Consider the following 16,553-nt stretch of genomic DNA (forward strand, 5'->3'; position numbering starts at 1 on the left):
GGGTCAGCACAACATCGAGGGCCGAAGGGCCTGGACTGTTCTGGAATGTTCCATGTGCGTTGACCTTCATGTCAGGTGTATTTAGAGATTAGGAAGGTATTATAATTAATCTCTTCCAAGTAGAACAGGCTGATTTTAATTACTTTCTCTCTTGACAGTTCATTGTTTGATCCTGTTTGGTTGTGGAATTCTTTCGGTGGTAATTTCAACTCTCTTACTTTATCAATCAATACAAATTGGTGAGTAACTGAGATATCCGAATCAAATAAAAGAATCTCAAACAGTAGACTCCTTACTATTTCCATTTGGACTGGGGGGGGGAACCTGAAAGTTCCCCCCATGAACACAGAAAAACTCTTCGCCTCCTGAAATATCAGTATCTTGGCTTATTTTGGGAAGACTTGAATATTAAAGCAGGGGTGTACTCCTGAGGCTCTGTTAGTCCCCGGTCAGATCACATTTGGAGTATTGTGTACAAGCTTGGGCCCCATATCTTTGGAAGAAAGTACTGGCCCTGGAACATGTTCAGAGGAGATTCACGAGAATGGTCCCAGGAACTAAAGGCTTAACACGTAAGGAACGTTTAAGGACTCTGGGTCTATGTCCGATGGAGTTTAGAAGAATGAGGGGGGATCTAATTGAAACGTACAGAATACTGAATGGCCTGGACAGGGCGGATGTTGGGAAGGTGCTTCCATTAGGAGGAGAGACTGGGACCCGAGGGCACAGCCTGAGAGTAAAGGGAAGGCCTTTGAGAACAGAGAGGAGGAGAAACATCTCCAGTCAGAGAGTGGGGAACCGATGGGATTCATTGCCCCAGCAGGCTGGGGGGGGGGCAGTGAGGATATTTAAGATGAAGATAGATAGGTTTTTGGGTATGAAGAGGGTCAAGGGTTACGGGGAGAAAGCGGGCGAATGAGGTTGAGAAACCTATCAGCCATGATTGAATGTTGGAGCGGGCTGGATGGGCTGAATGGCCTAATTCCTGCTCCTTACGGTCTGTTTATTACATCAGGGATGGTTGTGTGGAAAGGATTCCCATCGGGAACGTTGTGCAAGATTACAGTTTTCCACTACTTGGATATTTTATATTAGTATCTCTAACAATCTACAAACTGTCTGTCAGTGCGTGTTGCTGATCTGTGTTTAATAATTATCATCAGGTTTCTCTGAATTTAATATGACCTGTATATGACACTGACTCTTCCAGTGTGACTAATTGTCAGAATTTCGGGAAAGGATAACATTAAAGTAACCTTGTCTGTCTCTACATGCAGCTTCACTCTGCCAGTATCCCTCCGAAATGTTAATTACAAGGAGTTTACTTGCTGTCCTGGTCTACTCGTTCCTTGTGTTTGCGTCTGTCATCCACTACATCACATACCGTAAGTAAGAAGTTAGGAATTGGATGTTGAGAGGAATTAGCTGTTAGAATTCTGTCTTGTGTGTAATTCTCCATGTGATTGTAATGTCTGTTCTTCCTCCTGCATCGTTCTGATGTGTCAGGGACATGTACCCATGCTGCGTTGAGCTGGGAATGGTTACCTGTTTATTACACTGATGGTCTGTTTGCTGTCACCTGCGTATCATTGACCTCAGCCCCGGGTCAGTAACCCACCAAGGGCAGTGGTGGGGCGTGGCTGGGGTAATCTGTCAAAACTGGGAGGCCTGTTTCAGATTCCCGAGATTAGACAGCCAATCAGAGGCCTTGCGCTGCTGAAAGTTTGGCATCACCACGGTTATGGGTAGGCACCGCTGATGAAGCTGGGAAAAGGAGATGAAGGCACTTTCTGAAAATACAGCTGTCAGGCTGTCAGACCCTGACCCCAAATGGAAAGGTCTTGCTTGGGCCAGGACCCAGCTTTAGTGTACCTGTGTAAATGGCCTGATGTTGGTGACCCAGCATTGTCAGACAGGCAAGATACAGCATCTGACTCCACACTGGTGCTGAAGACTAAACTAAACCACAAATCACCAGTTCCAGCAGCCCTCCAGCAATCCTCCACCAGCTCCTGAATCCTTCCCAGCTCTGCCGAGAGTCAGCAGTAAGATTAATGACTGAATACTGTTTATGTGACACATAATATAAAACCACAAGAAATATTCAGTTCCTCATGCCTACTCTACCATTCAATAAGACCATAACTGTCTCGTTCTGGCTATAAATCCACTTTCCTGTTTCTTCCCTATAATCCTTGACTGACTTGTTGGTAAAATCCTAACTCAGCCTTGAAAGTATTCACTGACTTTCCCCCCCCCCCCTCCCCCTTGTGTGGTTAGCTCAGTTGGCAGGACTGGTTTTTGATGCAGAGTCACACCAAGAGTGCAGGTTCAATTCCTGCACTGGCTGGGGTGACCATGAAAACTCTCACACCTTTTCAGCATCGCCCCTTATCTGATGCTTGGTGACCCTTGCATTAAACTTGCCACCAGCTGTTTCTTTGTCATGAGAGAGCAGCCCTATGATCCAATAGGAACAGCCGAATTTGTCTTTCGCTTAAGGATGATAACTTGCTTGCATTGTGAGACTTTTACAATCCAAGAAAGTAGACATTGAAAAGTATTGATTGCTTTTGATTTAGAAGCAAGTTTTTTGTTAAATTCCCAGAAAACCTGGCTGAGGTTAGATACAGGCACCTTTTCTCCAGGAGAAAAAGAGTCCGTTCAGAACAGTTAGAAAATAGGTTACCTCAGTGTAAGGATTTTAGTTCGAAAATTCCAGACCAGAAGTGTTTGGACCAAAACCTAGAAAAGTTATATGATGCTAAACACTTTTAAGCTCAGACTTATCTGGTCTGAGAGACTAATCAAGGGCAAATTTGTCAAACTCTCAGGACCAGGAATTGGAAGAAGTCAAATCAATGGATGTGATATAGAGAGAGAGGGCTATCTCTGGTAGTTGGGAATTGTAAAGTGATGGTGTTGGGATAGATAGGAGTTTTGAAATGTTTTTAAATCTTTCAGATTGTGTTATATGTAAATAGCACAAGTTATTCTATTTTATCTTTTCTTTTGTGTCATAAAATTCTTTTATAATTAAAATGAAATCTGCAGCTTTACATGGTGGTGTTTCAGTGAAAGACCACCATATTATTATGGGTTTCAGTTTAGGATCTGACCTGTCCAAGAGTAACATCATCTGGGATCATGTTAGATGTTCCCGTTTATTTGCCAGTGGAAGATGTTTGGATTAGGTTTAATGATGCTGGGTGGCTGGTCTCTCATACCCTTCCCCTCCCTTCCTTCCTTTGTAACACGCGTTTTGGAATGTCTCTATTGAGCAAAACTTTACTTTGGAAAGGATTTGCTCCCCTGTGTTCAGCTGAACGGTCTATAATTCCCAGTTTTCATTTTGCTTCCTTTCTTAAATAGAGGGGTTACGTTGTCTATCCCCTAAATCTTTCAGATAGTTTCCATAGTTTATAGAGTCTTGGAAGAAAATCACCAGTGTGTCTACTATTTCTAGGGTGATTTCTTTCAGTACTCAAGGATGTAGCTAATCATGGCCTGGGGATTTATTGGCCTTCAATCCCATCAATTTTCTCGACCCTCTTTCGGTATTAATACCGATTTCATGCAGTGCCTCAGTCTGTCAGTAAACTCTGTTGGAGTGGTTGGAACGAAGTTGATCAGGTACATCGTGTTGAATAGGAGATCCCGGACTGGGCCTATCAGCCTGGGCGAATCCAGGAGTTGCTGAGACTCCCCTCGCTCTCAGGACTGACTCTGAGCTAGGCGGTCAGAGTCCACGTACTGTACACGTGGAAGTAAAGAATGACACGGTGATGGGATACTGGCTTCTCTGGAGTTATTTCACCCGTGTTACCCCAACATCTCTGGGACGTTATGGCCGTCTTTCTTTACAAAAGTATAGCAAAAGTATGTTTTTCACTGATCAGTCATTTCTCAGCTCTCCATTATCATGAGGGAGGTGATGACCCAGTGGAACTGTCGGTGGGTTGTTACTCCGGAGACAGAAGGAATATTCTGGGACTTGTGTTTCAGTCCTACCAAGGCGGAAGGTGCAATTTGAGTTCGGTAAATCTCTGGAATTCAGAGTTCCTGATTGTAAGGGACCTGCATTTGTCTTCACCAATGGAAACGTTTGCAGTCGGCTTTAATGTTCCCCATCAGCTTATTCTCCGACAATGCCTTTATCCTCCTTTGCAGAATCCTAAACTTCTCCCACTCCTCGGGGCTGCTGTTTGTTTTTTTCTGGCCAGTTTGTCTGCCTCTTCTTTGGCTCCAATTCCCTTGGCTCGAATTGTAACCTTTTGTGACCCACCAAGATAGCTGTCAAGGGGATGAACAATTAGATTACTTACAGTGTGGAAACAGGCCCTTCGGCCCAACAAGTCCACACCGACCCACCGAAGCGCAACCCACCCATACCCCTACATTTACCCCTTACCTAACACTACGGACAATTTAGCATGGCCAATTCACCTGACCCGCACATCTTTGGACTGTGGGAGGAAACCGGAGCACCCGGAGGAAACCCACGCAGACACGGGGAGAACGTGCAAACTCCACACAGTCAGTCGCCTGAGTCGGGAATTGAACCCGGATCTCAGGCGCTGTGAGGCAGCAGTGCTAACCACTGTGCCACCGTGCCGCCCACAAATTTGCAGAGAGATTGTAATCAGCTTCAGTGAGTTAGCAGAGATTTTGCAGATGGCATGCAGTGTGGGAAAATCTGGACTGTTGAAAATGCGTTGCTGGTTAAAGCACAGCAAGTCAGGCAGCATCCAAGGAATAGGAAATTCGACGTTTCGGGCATAAGCCCTTCATCCTGATGAAGGGCTTATGCCCGAAACGTCGAATTCCCTGTTCCTTGGACGCTGCCTGACCTGCTGTGCTTTAACCAGCAACGCATTTTCAACTGTGATCTCCAGCATCTGCAGACCTCACTTTTTACCCGAAAATCTGGACTGGTCCAGTTTGGCGGGAAGAACACAAAACCGGTCTATTGTATAAACCAAAGAGAATCTGCAAAACTCTGAGCTACCAAGGGAGCTGGGTGCACCAGCTCTGGAATCAGTTATATTAGAACGCAGGCCCAGTAAGTGCACAGTAAGGCGATGGCATATCAGGGATTATCGCAGGTAAACGTCTTGAGGTTTTACTGCAGCTGTACAAGTCCAGATTGAAAACACATCTGGAGGAATGTGTACAGTTTTGATTTCCTAACTGAGAAAAGGATATCACTACATTAGAAGCACTTCAGTAAGGGTCATTCGACTCTTTTCCTGGTTTGAGAGCTGTTTATTTTCGGAGGAGAGGTTGAACAAGTTGGATCTGGATTCACTGAGGTGTGGCAGGATGAAAGAGGACCTCACTGAGACATGACAGATCCCGAGGGGCCTCTGAAAGGATTTCTCCTGCTACAGGAAATATGGTTTAAAAACAGGAGCGCTCTCTTTTAAGAAGGAGCTGAGAATTTCTTTATTTTTTTCCTGAGGCTTGTGAGTCTGTGGCATTCTCTTCCCCAGAACCCAGTTAGACCACGTCCAGACAAAGCAGGGTTGTGAAGGATAGGAATGTGACTGGGGAGGAGGGAGGAGACTCCAACTAGCTCTGTTTGAAAAGGGATGCAGACTCCAGGGACTGATAGGCTTAAACCTGCTCCAGCGTCCTAGACCTGTGCTCCTTCATCATTAATTCTCTCACATTAATGCTGCCCACCTGACTTTAGCTCTCAGGAGAACCTCATTGTTTACGATGTCAGCCCAGCCTCTCAAATTGCAGCTTTTACACTCTGTTCATTTCTATCCTGACAGTTCGAGAACTGGAAATGTATCTAAAGTGGAAAGCAGTCAGACGAGCAACGGTATACTTACCCAAAATTAACACCGTGCTTTCAAACAAGGTAGAGTATGAAGAAACAGAATACAAAAGGCTGATAACTTACAAACCTTCCGAGGGAAATGCATTAGTGCAGTACGGTGTCGGTGTGGTCTGTACCGCACGGTGCGGTGTCGGTGTGGTCTGTACCGCACGGTGCGGTGTCGGTGTGGTCTGTGCCGCACGGTGCGGTGTCAGTGTGGTCTTCACCGCACGGTGCGGTGTCGGTGTGGTCTTCACCGCACGGTGCGGTGTCGGTGGGGTCTGTGCCGCACGGTGCGGTGTCGGTGCGGTCTGTACCGCACGGTGCGGTGTCGGTGTGGTCTGTGCCGCACGGTGCGGTGTCGGTGCGGTCTGTGCCGCACGGTGCGGTGTCAGTGTGGTCTGTGCCGCACGGTGCGGTGTCGGTGCGGTCTGTGCCGCATGGTGCGGTGTCGGTGCGGTCTGTGCCGCACGGTGCGGTGTCGGTGTGGACTGTACCGCACGGTGCGGTGTCGGTGCGGTCTGTACCGCACGGTGCGGTGTCGGTGTGGTCTGTACCGCATGGTGTGGTGTGGTCTGTACCGCACGGTGCGGTGTCGGTGTGGTCTGTACCGCACGGTGCGGTGTCGGTGCGGTCTGTGCCGCATGGTGCGGTGTCGGTGCGGTCTGTGCCGCACGGTGCGGTGTCGGTGTGGACTGTACCGCACGGTGCGGTGTCGGTGCGGTCTGTACCGCACGGTGCGGTGTCGGTGTGGTCTGTACCGCATGGTGTGGTGTGGTCTGTACCGCACGGTGCGGTGTCGGTGTGGTCTGTACACCATGTTGCAGTTTCGGTGCGGTCTGTACCGCACGGTGCGGTGTCGGTGGGGTCTGTGCCGCACGGTGCGGTGTCGGTGGGGTCTGTGCCGCACGGTGCGGTGTCGGTGGGGTCTGTGCCGCACGGTGCGGTGTCGGTGTGGTCTGTACTGCACGGTGCGGTGTCGGTGTGGTCTGTGCCGCACGGTGCGGTGTCAGTGTGGTCTTCACCGCACGGTGCGGTGTCGGTGTGGTCTTCACCGCACGGTGCGGTGTAGGTGCGGTCTGTGCCGCACGGTGCGGTGTCGGTGCGGTCTGTGCCGCACGGTGCGGTGTCGGTGCGGTCTGTGCCGCATGGTGCGGTGTCGGTGCGGTCTGTGCCGCACGGTGCGGTGTCGGTGCGGTCTGTGCCGCACGGTGCGGTGTCGGTGCGGTCTGTGCCGCACGGTGCGGTGTCGGTGCGGTCTGTACCGCACGGTGCGGTGTCGGTGTGGTCTGTACCGCATGGTGTGGTGTGGTCTGTACCGCACGGTGCGGTGTCGGTGTGGTCTGTACACCACGTTGCGGTTTCGGTGCGGTCTGTACCGCACGGTGCGGTGTCGGTGGGGTCTGTACCGCACGGTGCGGTGTCGGTGGGGTCTGTGCCGCACGGTGCGGTGTCGGTGCGGTCTGTACCGCACGGTGCGGTGTCGGTGTGGTCTGTACCGCACGGTGTGGTGTCGGTGTGGTCTGTGCCGCACGGTGCGGTGTCGGTGTGGTCTGTGCCGCACGGTGCGGTGTCGGTGTGGTCTGTACCGCACGGTGTGGTGTGGTCTGTACCGCACGGTGCGGTGTCGGTGCGGTCTGTACCGCACGGTGCGGTGTCGGTGGGGTCTGTACCGCACGGTGCGGTGTCGGTGGGGTCTGTGCCGCACGGTGCGGTGTCGGTGCGGTCTGTACCGCACGGTGCGGTGTCGGTGTGGTCTGTACCGCACGGTGTGGTGTCGGTGTGGTCTGTGCCGCACGGTGCGGTGTCGGTGTGGTCTGTGCCGCACGGTGCGGTGTCGGTGTGGTCTGTACCGCACGGTGTGGTGTGGTCTGTACCGCACGGTGCGGTGTCGGTGCGGTCTGTGCCGCACGGTGCGGTGTCGGTGGGGTCTGTGCCGCACGGTGCGGTGTCGGTGGGGTCTGTGCCGCACGGTGCGGTGTCGGTGTGGTCTGTGCCGCACGGTGCGGTGTCGGTGCGGTCTGTGCCGCACGGTGCGGTGTCGGTGGGGTCTGTGCCGCACGGTGTGGTGTGGTCTGTACCGCACGGTGTGGTGTCGGTGTGGTCTGTACCGCATGGTGTGGTGTGGTCTGTACCGCATGGTGTGGTGTCGGTGTGGTCTGTACCGCATGGTGTGGTGTGGTCTGTACCGCACGGTGTGGTGTTGGTGTGGTCTGTACCGCACGGTGCGGTGTCGGTGCGGTCTGTGCCGCACGGTGCGGTGTCGGTGGGGTCTGTGCCGCACGGTGCGGTGTCGGTGGGGTCTGTGCCGCACGGTGCGGTGTCGGTGCGGTCTGTGCCGCACGGTGCGGTGTCGGTGCGGTCTGTACCGCACGGTGCGGTGTCGGTGTGGTCTGTACCGCATGGTGTGGTCTGTACCGCACGGTGCGGTGTCGGTGTGGTCTGTACACCACGTTGCGGTTTCGGTGCGGTCTGTACCGCACGGTGCGGTGTCGGTGGGGTCTGTACCGCACGGTGCGGTGTCGGTGGGGTCTGTGCCGCACGGTGCGGTGTCGGTGGGGTCTGTGCCGCACGGTGCGGTGTCGGTGGGGTCTGTGCCGCACGGTGCGGTGTCGGTGTGGTCTGTGCCGCACGGTGTGGTGTCGGTGGGGTCTGTGCCGAACGGTGCGGTGTCGGTGGGGTCTGTGCCGCACGGTGCGGTGTCGGTGCGGTCTGTGCCGCACGGTGCGGTGTCGGTGCGGTCTGTACCGCACGGTGCGGTGTCGGTGTGGTCTGTACCGCATGGTGTGGTGTGGTCTGTACCGCACGGTGTGGTGTCGGTGTGGTCTGTACCGCACGGTGCTGTGTCGGTGGGGTCTGTACCGCACGGCGCGGTGTGGTGTGGTCTGTACCGCACGGTGTGGTGTCGGTGTGGTCTGTGCCGCACTGTGCGGTGTCGGTGTGGTCTGTGCCGCACGGTGCGGTGTCGGTGCGGTCTGTACCGCACGGTGCGGTGTCGGTGTGGTCTGTACCGCACGGTGTGGTGTCGGTGTGGTCTGTGCCGCACGGTGCGGTGTCGGTGTGGTCTGTGCCGCACGGTGCGGTGTCGGTGTGGTCTGTACCGCACGGTGTGGTGTGGTCTGTACCGCACGGTGCGGTGTCGGTGCGGTCTGTGCCGCACGGTGCGGTGTCGGTGGGGTCTGTGCCGCACGGTGCGGTGTCGGTGGGGTCTGTGCCGCACGGTGCGGTGTCGGTGTGGTCTGTGCCGCACGGTGCGGTGTCGGTGCGGTCTGTGCCGCACGGTGCGGTGTCGGTGGGGTCTGTGCCGCACGGTGTGGTGTGGTCTGTACCGCACGGTGTGGTGTCGGTGTGGTCTGTACCGCATGGTGTGGTGTGGTCTGTACCGCATGGTGTGGTGTCGGTGTGGTCTGTACCGCATGGTGTGGTGTGGTCTGTACCGCACGGTGTGGTGTTGGTGTGGTCTGTATCGCACGGTGCGGTGTCGGTGCGGTCTGTGCCGCACGGTGCGATGTCGGTGGGGTCTGTGCCGCACGGTGCGGTGTCGGTGGGGTCTGTGCCGCACGGTGCGGTGTCGGTGGGGTCTGTGCCGCACGGTGCGGTGTTGGTGCAGTCTGTGCCGCACGGTGCGGTGTCGGTGCGGTCTGTGCCGCACGGTGCGGTGTCGGTGCGGTCTGTGCCGCAATGTGGGGTGTCGGTGCGGTCTGTGCCGCACGGTGCGGTGTCGGTGTGGTCTTTGCCGCACGGTGCGGTGTCGGTGTGGTCTGTACCGCACGGTGCTGTGTCGGTGGGGTCTGTGCCGCACGGTGCGGTGTCGGGAGGGTCTGTGCCGCACGGTGCGGTGTCGGTGGGGTCTGTGCCGCACAGTGCGGTGTCGGTGGGGTCTGTGCCGCACGGTGCGGTGTCGGTGCGGTCTGTGCCGCACGGTGCGGTGTCGGTGCGGTCTGTGCCGCACGGTGCGGTGTCGGTGGGGTCTGTGCCGCACGGTGCGGTGTCGGTGCGGTCTGTGCCGCACGGTGCGGTGTCGGTGCGGTCTGTGCCGCACGGTGCGGTGTCGGTGCGGTCTGTGCCGCACGGTGCGGTGTCGGTGCGGTCTGTGCCGCACGGTGCGGTGTCGGTGGGGTCTGTGCCGCACGGTGTGGTGTGGTCTGTACCGCACGGTGTGGTGTGGTCTGTACCGCACGGTGTGGTGTCGGTGGGCTCTGTGCCGCACGGTGCGGTGTCGGTGCGGTCTGTGCCGCACGGTGCGGTGTCGGTGCGGTCTGTGCCGCACGGTGCGGTGTCGGTGCGGTCTGTACCGCACGGTGTGGTGTGGTCTGTACCGCACGGTGTGGTGTCGGTGCGGTCTGTGCCGCACGGTACGGTGTCGGTGTGGTCTGTACCGCACGGTGCGGTGTCGGTGTGGTCTGTGCCGCACGGTGCGGTGTCGGTGCGGTCTGTGCCGCACGGTGCGGTGTCGGTGCGGTCTGTGCCGCACGGTGCGGTGTCGGTGCGGTCTGTGCCGCACGGTGCGGTGTCGGTGCGGTCTGTGCCGCACGGTGCTGTGTCGGTGCGGTCTGTGCCGCACGGTGCGGTGTCGGTGCGGTCTGTGCCGCACGGTGCGGTGTCGGTTCGGTCTGTGCTGCATGGTGCGGTGTCGGTTCGGTCTGTGCCGCACGGTGTGGTGTCGGTGTGGTCTGTACCGCACGGTGCGGTGTCGTCTGTACCGCACAGTGCTGTGTCGGTGCGGTCTCTACCGCAGGGTGCGATGTCGGTGCGGTCTGTACCGCACAGTGTGGTGTGGTCTGTACCGCACGGTGCGGTGTCGGTGAGGTCTGTACCGCACGGTGCGTTGTCGGTGGGGTCTGTACCGCACGGTGCGGTGTCGGTGGGGTCTGTACCGCACGGTGCGGTGTCGGTGGGGTCTGTACCGCACGGTGCGTTGTCGGTGGGGTCTGTACCGCACGGTGCGGTGTCGGTGCGGTCTGTACCGCACGGTTCGGTGTCGGTGCGGTCTGTGCCGCACGGTGCAGTGTCGGTTCGGTCTGTGCCGCACGGTGCGGTGTCGGTGTGGTCTGTGCCGCACGGTGTGGTGTCGGTCTGGTCTGTACCGCACGGTGCGGTGTCGGTCTGGTCTGTACCGCACGGTGCGGTGTCGGTGGGGTCTGTTCCGCACGGTGCGGTGTCGGTGGGGTCTGTACCGCACGGTGCGGTGTCGGTGCGGTCTGTACCGCACGGTGCGGTGTCAGTGCGGTCTGTACCGCACGGTGCGGTGTCGGTGCGGTCTGTACCGCACGGTGTGGTGTGGTCTGTACCGCACGGTGCGGTGTCGGTGCGGTCTGTACAGCACGGTGCGGTGTCGGTGCGGTCTGTACCGCACGGTGCGGTGTCGGTGCGGTCTGTACCGCACTGTGCGGTGTCGGTGTGGTCTGTACCGCACTGTGCGGTGTCGGTAGGGCCTGAACCGCACTGTGCGGTGTCGGTAGGGCCTGAACCGCACGGTGCGGTGTCGGTGGGGTCTGTACCGCACTGTGCGGTGTCGGTAGGGCCTGAACCGCACTGTGCGGTGTCGGTAGGGCCTGAACCGCACGGTGCGGTGTCGGTGCGGTCTGTACCGCACGGTGTGGTGTGGTCTGTACCGCACGGTGTGGTGTCGGTGCGGTCTGTGCCGCACGGTACGGTGTCGGTGGGGTCTGTGCCGCACGGTGCGGTGTCGGTGGGGTCTGTGCCGCACGGTGCGGTGTCGGTGCGGTCTGTGCCGCACGGTGCGGTGTCGGTGCGGTCTGTGCCGCACGGTGCGTTGTCGGTGCGGTCTGTGCCGCACGGTGCGGTGTCGGTGCGGTCTGTGCCGCACGGTGCGGTGTCGGTGCGGTCTGTGCCGCACGGTGCGGTGTCGGTTCGGTCTGTGCTGCACGGTGCGGTGTCGGTTCGGTCTGTGCCGCACGGTGTGGTGTCGGTGTGGTCTGTACCGCACGGTGCGGTGTCGTCTGTACCGCACAGTGCTGTGTCGGTGCGGTCTCTACCGCAGGGTGCGATGTCGGTGCGGTCTGTACCGCACAGTGTGGTGTGGTCTGTACCGCACGGTGCGGTGTCGGTGGGGTCTGTACCGCACGGTGCGTTGTCGGTGGGGTCTGTACCGCACGGTGCGGTGTCGGTGGGGTCTGTACCGCACGGTGCGGTGTCGGTGGGGTCTGTACCGCACGGTGCGTTGTCGGTGGGGTCTGTACCGCACGGTGCGTTGTCGGTGGGGTCTGTACCGCACGGTGCGGTGTCGGTGCGGTCTGTACCGCACGGTTCGGTGTCGGTGCGGTCTGTGCTGCACGGTGCAGTGTCGGTTCGGTCTGTGCCGCACGGTGCAGTGTCGGTGTGGTCTGTGCCGCACGGTGTGGTGTCGGTCTGGTCTGTACCGCACGGTGCGGTGTCGGTCTGGTCTGTACCGCACGGTGCGGTGTCGGTGGGGTCTGTTCCGCACGGTGCGGTGTCGGTGGGGTCTGTACCGCACGGTGCGGTGTCGGTGCGGTCTGTACCGCACGGTGCTGTGTCGGTGCGGTCTGTACAGCACGGTGCGGTGTCGGTGCGGTCTGTACCGCACGGTGCGGTGTCGGTGCGGTCTGTACCGCACTGTGCGGTGTCGGTGTGGTCTGTACCGCACTGTGCGGTGTCGGTAGGGCCTGAACCGCACTGTGCGGTGTCGGTAGGGCCTGAACCGCACGGTGCGGTGTCGGTGGGGTCTGTACCGCACGGAGCGGTGTGAGTATGGTCTGTACCGCACGGTGCGGTGTCGGTGCGGTCTGTGCCGCACGGTGTGGTGTGGTCTGTACCGCACGGTGCGGTGTCGGTGGGGTCTGTACCGCACGGTGCGGTGTCGGTGCGGTCTGTACCGCACGGTGCGGTGTCGGTGCGGTCTGTGCCGCACGGTGCGGTGTCGGTTCGGTCTGTGCCGCACGGTGCGGTGTCGGTGTGGTCTGTACCGCACGGTGCTGTGTCGGTGCGGTCTCTACCGCAGGGTGCGATGTCGGTGCGGTCTGTGCCGCACGGTGCGGTGTCGGTGCGGTCTGTACCGCACGGTGTGGTGTCGGTGCGGTCTGTACCGCACGGTGTGGTGTGGTCTGTACCGCACGGTGCGGTGTCGCTGTGGTCTGTACCGCACGGTGCGGTGTCGGTGCGGTCTGTACCGCACTGTGCGGTGTCGGTAGGGCCTGAACCGCACTGTGCGGTGTCGGTAGGGCCTGAACCGCACGGTGCGGTGTCGGTGGGGTCTTCACCGCACGGTGCGGTGTCGGTGGGGTCTTCACCGCACGGTGCGGTGTCGGTGCGGTCTATACAGCACAGTGCGGTGTCGGTGCGGTGTCGGTGTGGTCTGTACAGCACGGTGCAGTGTCAGTGCGGTCTGTGCCGCACGGCGCGGTGTCGGTGCGGTCTGTACCGCACGGCGCAGTGTCGGTGCGGTCTGTACCGCACGGCGCGGTGTCAGTGCGGTCTGTGCCGCACGGTGCGGTGTCGGTGCGGTCTGTACCGCACGGCGCGGTGTCAGTGCGGTCTGTACCGCACGGCGCGGTGTCGGTGCGGTTTGTGCCGCACGGCGCGGTGTCGGTGCGGTCTGTACTGCACGGCGCGGTGTCGGTGCGGTCTGTACTGCACGGCGCGGTGTCGGTGCGGTCTGTGCTGCGCGGCACGGTGTCGGTGCGGTCTGTACACCACGGTGTGGTGTCAGTGCGGTCTGTGCTGCACGGCGCGGTGTCGGTGCGGTCTGTGCCGCACGGTGCGGTCTGTGCAGCATGGTGCGGTGTCAGTGCGGTCTGTGCTGCACGGTGCGGTGTCGGTGCGGTCTGTGCTGCACGGTGCGGTGTCGGTGCGGTCTGTGCCGCACGGTGCGGTTTCTGTGCGGTCTGTACCGCATGGTGTGGTGTCAGTGTGGTCTGTACCGCACGGTGTGGAGTCGGTGTCATACGTGCATCACTGGACAGTGTGGTCTGTAAGACATGGTGCAGTGCTGGTGCGGTCTGTACGCATGATGCAGTGGTGTCATACGTGCATCACAGTGTGGTAGCGGTATGGTCTGTGCCGTGTCCGAGCCGTCTGTGCTGCAGGGTGCCCGCGTCGGCGTGGCCTGTGCCGCAGAGGGCCATGTCGGCGCGGCCTGTGCCACACGTGCGGTGTCGGTGTGGCCTGTGCCGCACGTGCGGTGTTGGTGTGGTCTGTGCCGCACGTGCGGTGTTGGTGTGGTCTGTGCCGCACGTGCGGTGTTGGTGTGGTCTGTACCGCACGGTGCGGTGTCGGTGTGTTCGCAGCTATAGTGTTCCTCATTCCCACAACGCCGGGGTTCACAGGGAGATTCATTCAGATTCAGGAAAGTGGAAGTAAATGAAGGCAGGCCAGGTCATGGATAGATCCAGCATGGAAACAGGCCCCTTGGTCCAACCTGTCCATCTATACCAGATATCCTAAGTTACGCTGGACCCATTTGCCAACACCCGGCCCATATCCCTGTAAACCCTTCCTATCCACGCACCCATCAGGATGCCTCTTAAATGTTGTCATTGTACCAGCCTCCACCACTTCCTCTGGCAGCTCATTCCACACACGTACCACCCTCTGGGTGAAAAAGTTACTCCTCTGGTCCCTTTTAAATCTTTCCCCTCTTCCCTTAAACCTCTGCCCTCTAGGTTTGGCTCCTGAGGAAAAGACTGATTTGATTGTTCACCCTATCCCTGCCCCTTCATGATTTTATAAACCTCCAAACGGTTCCCCCCTCAGCCTCTGGCACTCCAGAGAAAAGGAGCCCCAGTCTGTTCAGCCTCTCCTGTTTACTCCAGCCCTCCAACCCAGAACAGATTTATAAGGATGTTGCCAGGGTTTGATCTATAGGGAGAGGGTGGGGCTATGTCACTCTGACTGCTCCCAGTGAAAGGATCAAGCCCTGGCATAAGGCTGCAGGGAGGGATGCAGGTTAAGGAAGGGTATAGGAGAGGAGTTAAAAAGATCATGGAGTCAGGAGACACCTAACCTCACAACTAACGGATGGTGTCAGGCTGTAGATCCTTCCCCTGCAACACTCCTTGTTCTGTTAAACAATCAGAACGGTACCTAACCACTCGCTGGAACTACATTTCCTAACAGCCTCACATCAACAAACTGAGTTGGTCTTGGTGCTGCATATATCCAAAGGATTTTCTTTTTAGTTTTAGTCCGTAGTGATTGAGTTTGTCTTGTTTTCCAGGCAGCTTAATCACAACAAGAAGCAGATGTCGACCCTTGCTGTCTCACAAGCAGGCGCCACAAGAAACTGCAGATCACATCAGCTTGTGGGTTAAAAACCTCTTCGGTAATAACTTCAATGAGAACTTCAATGATTATGGAATGTTTCTAACCAGCTGCCTGTCCGATCGGCAGCTATCATCATTGCCATTGGTAAAAGGAAGGAATGCTGTATTTTGTTTGATGCTGACGATCGCTGGGACGTTCGTACCCTTTGTCATTGCAATTTTCAATAAAATGAAAAAGCACACACACTGACTGGTGTCATCTTTCACCTACTCCATTCCCAGGAGGAAATGATCCACATACACAGCCGGATTACTGCCAGACCACAATATACCCAGATACTGCTGACCCGCCTTAATACTTTCCCCAGAAAGGAAAACATTTAGCACAGACCAGCTGAATCCCTGCGGAGGTCAGATCCCTCTGTTTGTCAGAGCTTCCTTGTGTCTTGCCAGTTATTCAGTACTTCCTTGTCTCGTGAGTTATTTTAAAAGTACATAACTACACACAGACCAGGATTAAATACCATGTGCTATCCAGCCAATCTGTCTAGATCCTCCTGTAACTTTCACCTACTTCCTCGTTGTCAATCTCCTGACCTTTGGTTATGTCAACCACCCTCTTCCCCCAGATTCATTCATTTAGATTAGATTAGATTACTTACAGTGTGGAAACAGGCCCTTCGGCCCAACAAGTCCACACCGACCCGCCGAAGCGCAACCCACCCATACCCCTACATTTATCCCTTACCTAACACTACGGGCAATTTAGCATGGCCAATTCACCTGACCCGCACATCTTTGTGACTGTGGGAGGAAACTGGAGCACCCGGAGGAAACCCCACACAGACACAAGGCTGGTTCTGAACCTGGGTCCCTGTGCTAGCCACTGTGTCACCCCACGATATTGGATCTAACTTGCCAAGTTACCCTGAATCCCACATGCTTTTACCTTCTTCATTACTTTGTCAAATGCTTTGCTGAAATCCATATCAACCGCCCTACCCTCAGCTACGTATCTGGTCACCTCCTTGAAAAGTTCTATCAAATTTATCAGGCCTGACCTCCCTCTGACAAAGCCATGCTGACTATCCCTGAGCAAACCTCGCCCCTCCACGTGGAGAATAAGTCTCTCCTGGAGAATCTTCTCCAGTAGTTTCCCTACCACTGATGTGAGATAGACTGCTCTGTAATTCTCTCTTATGTCTGCCACCCTGCTCCCCAGTGTTCTTACACCATTCTTAAAGCTGAAGGGATCAAAGATTATGGGCGAAAGCGGGAACAGGGGACTGAGTTGGATGACCAGCCCTGATCATATTGAATGGGGGGGAGGGGGGGAGCAGGGCTAAATGGCCTTCTAGGTGTCAACTTGATAGAAAAACTGTACATTCCTTCCAATGTTTGTGGAGATAAAAGGGAGCAGAAAGTTTAATAATCTAAAATCTGATTGAAGATTTGTAGCTCGGGTGTCCGTTGTTGTGGTTCTG

At 56.8% G+C, this 16,553-nt stretch overlaps 1 long non-coding RNA gene across 1 annotated transcript; it reads left to right on the forward strand.

The window, feature by feature from the left end:
* Positions 1-4,990: 4,990 nt before the first annotated feature.
* Positions 4,991-15,303, forward strand: LOC132832826 (uncharacterized). Its single transcript, XR_009646991.1, has 3 exons — positions 4,991-5,062; positions 5,781-5,869; positions 15,024-15,303. It is a non-coding gene; the product is annotated as an uncharacterized LOC132832826 (long non-coding RNA).
* Positions 15,304-16,553: the final 1,250 nt, after the last annotated feature.

This window comes from Hemiscyllium ocellatum, chromosome 35 (assembly GCF_020745735.1).
Source record: "Hemiscyllium ocellatum isolate sHemOce1 chromosome 35, sHemOce1.pat.X.cur, whole genome shotgun sequence".
Taxonomy (NCBI): domain Eukaryota; kingdom Metazoa; phylum Chordata; class Chondrichthyes; order Orectolobiformes; family Hemiscylliidae; genus Hemiscyllium; species Hemiscyllium ocellatum.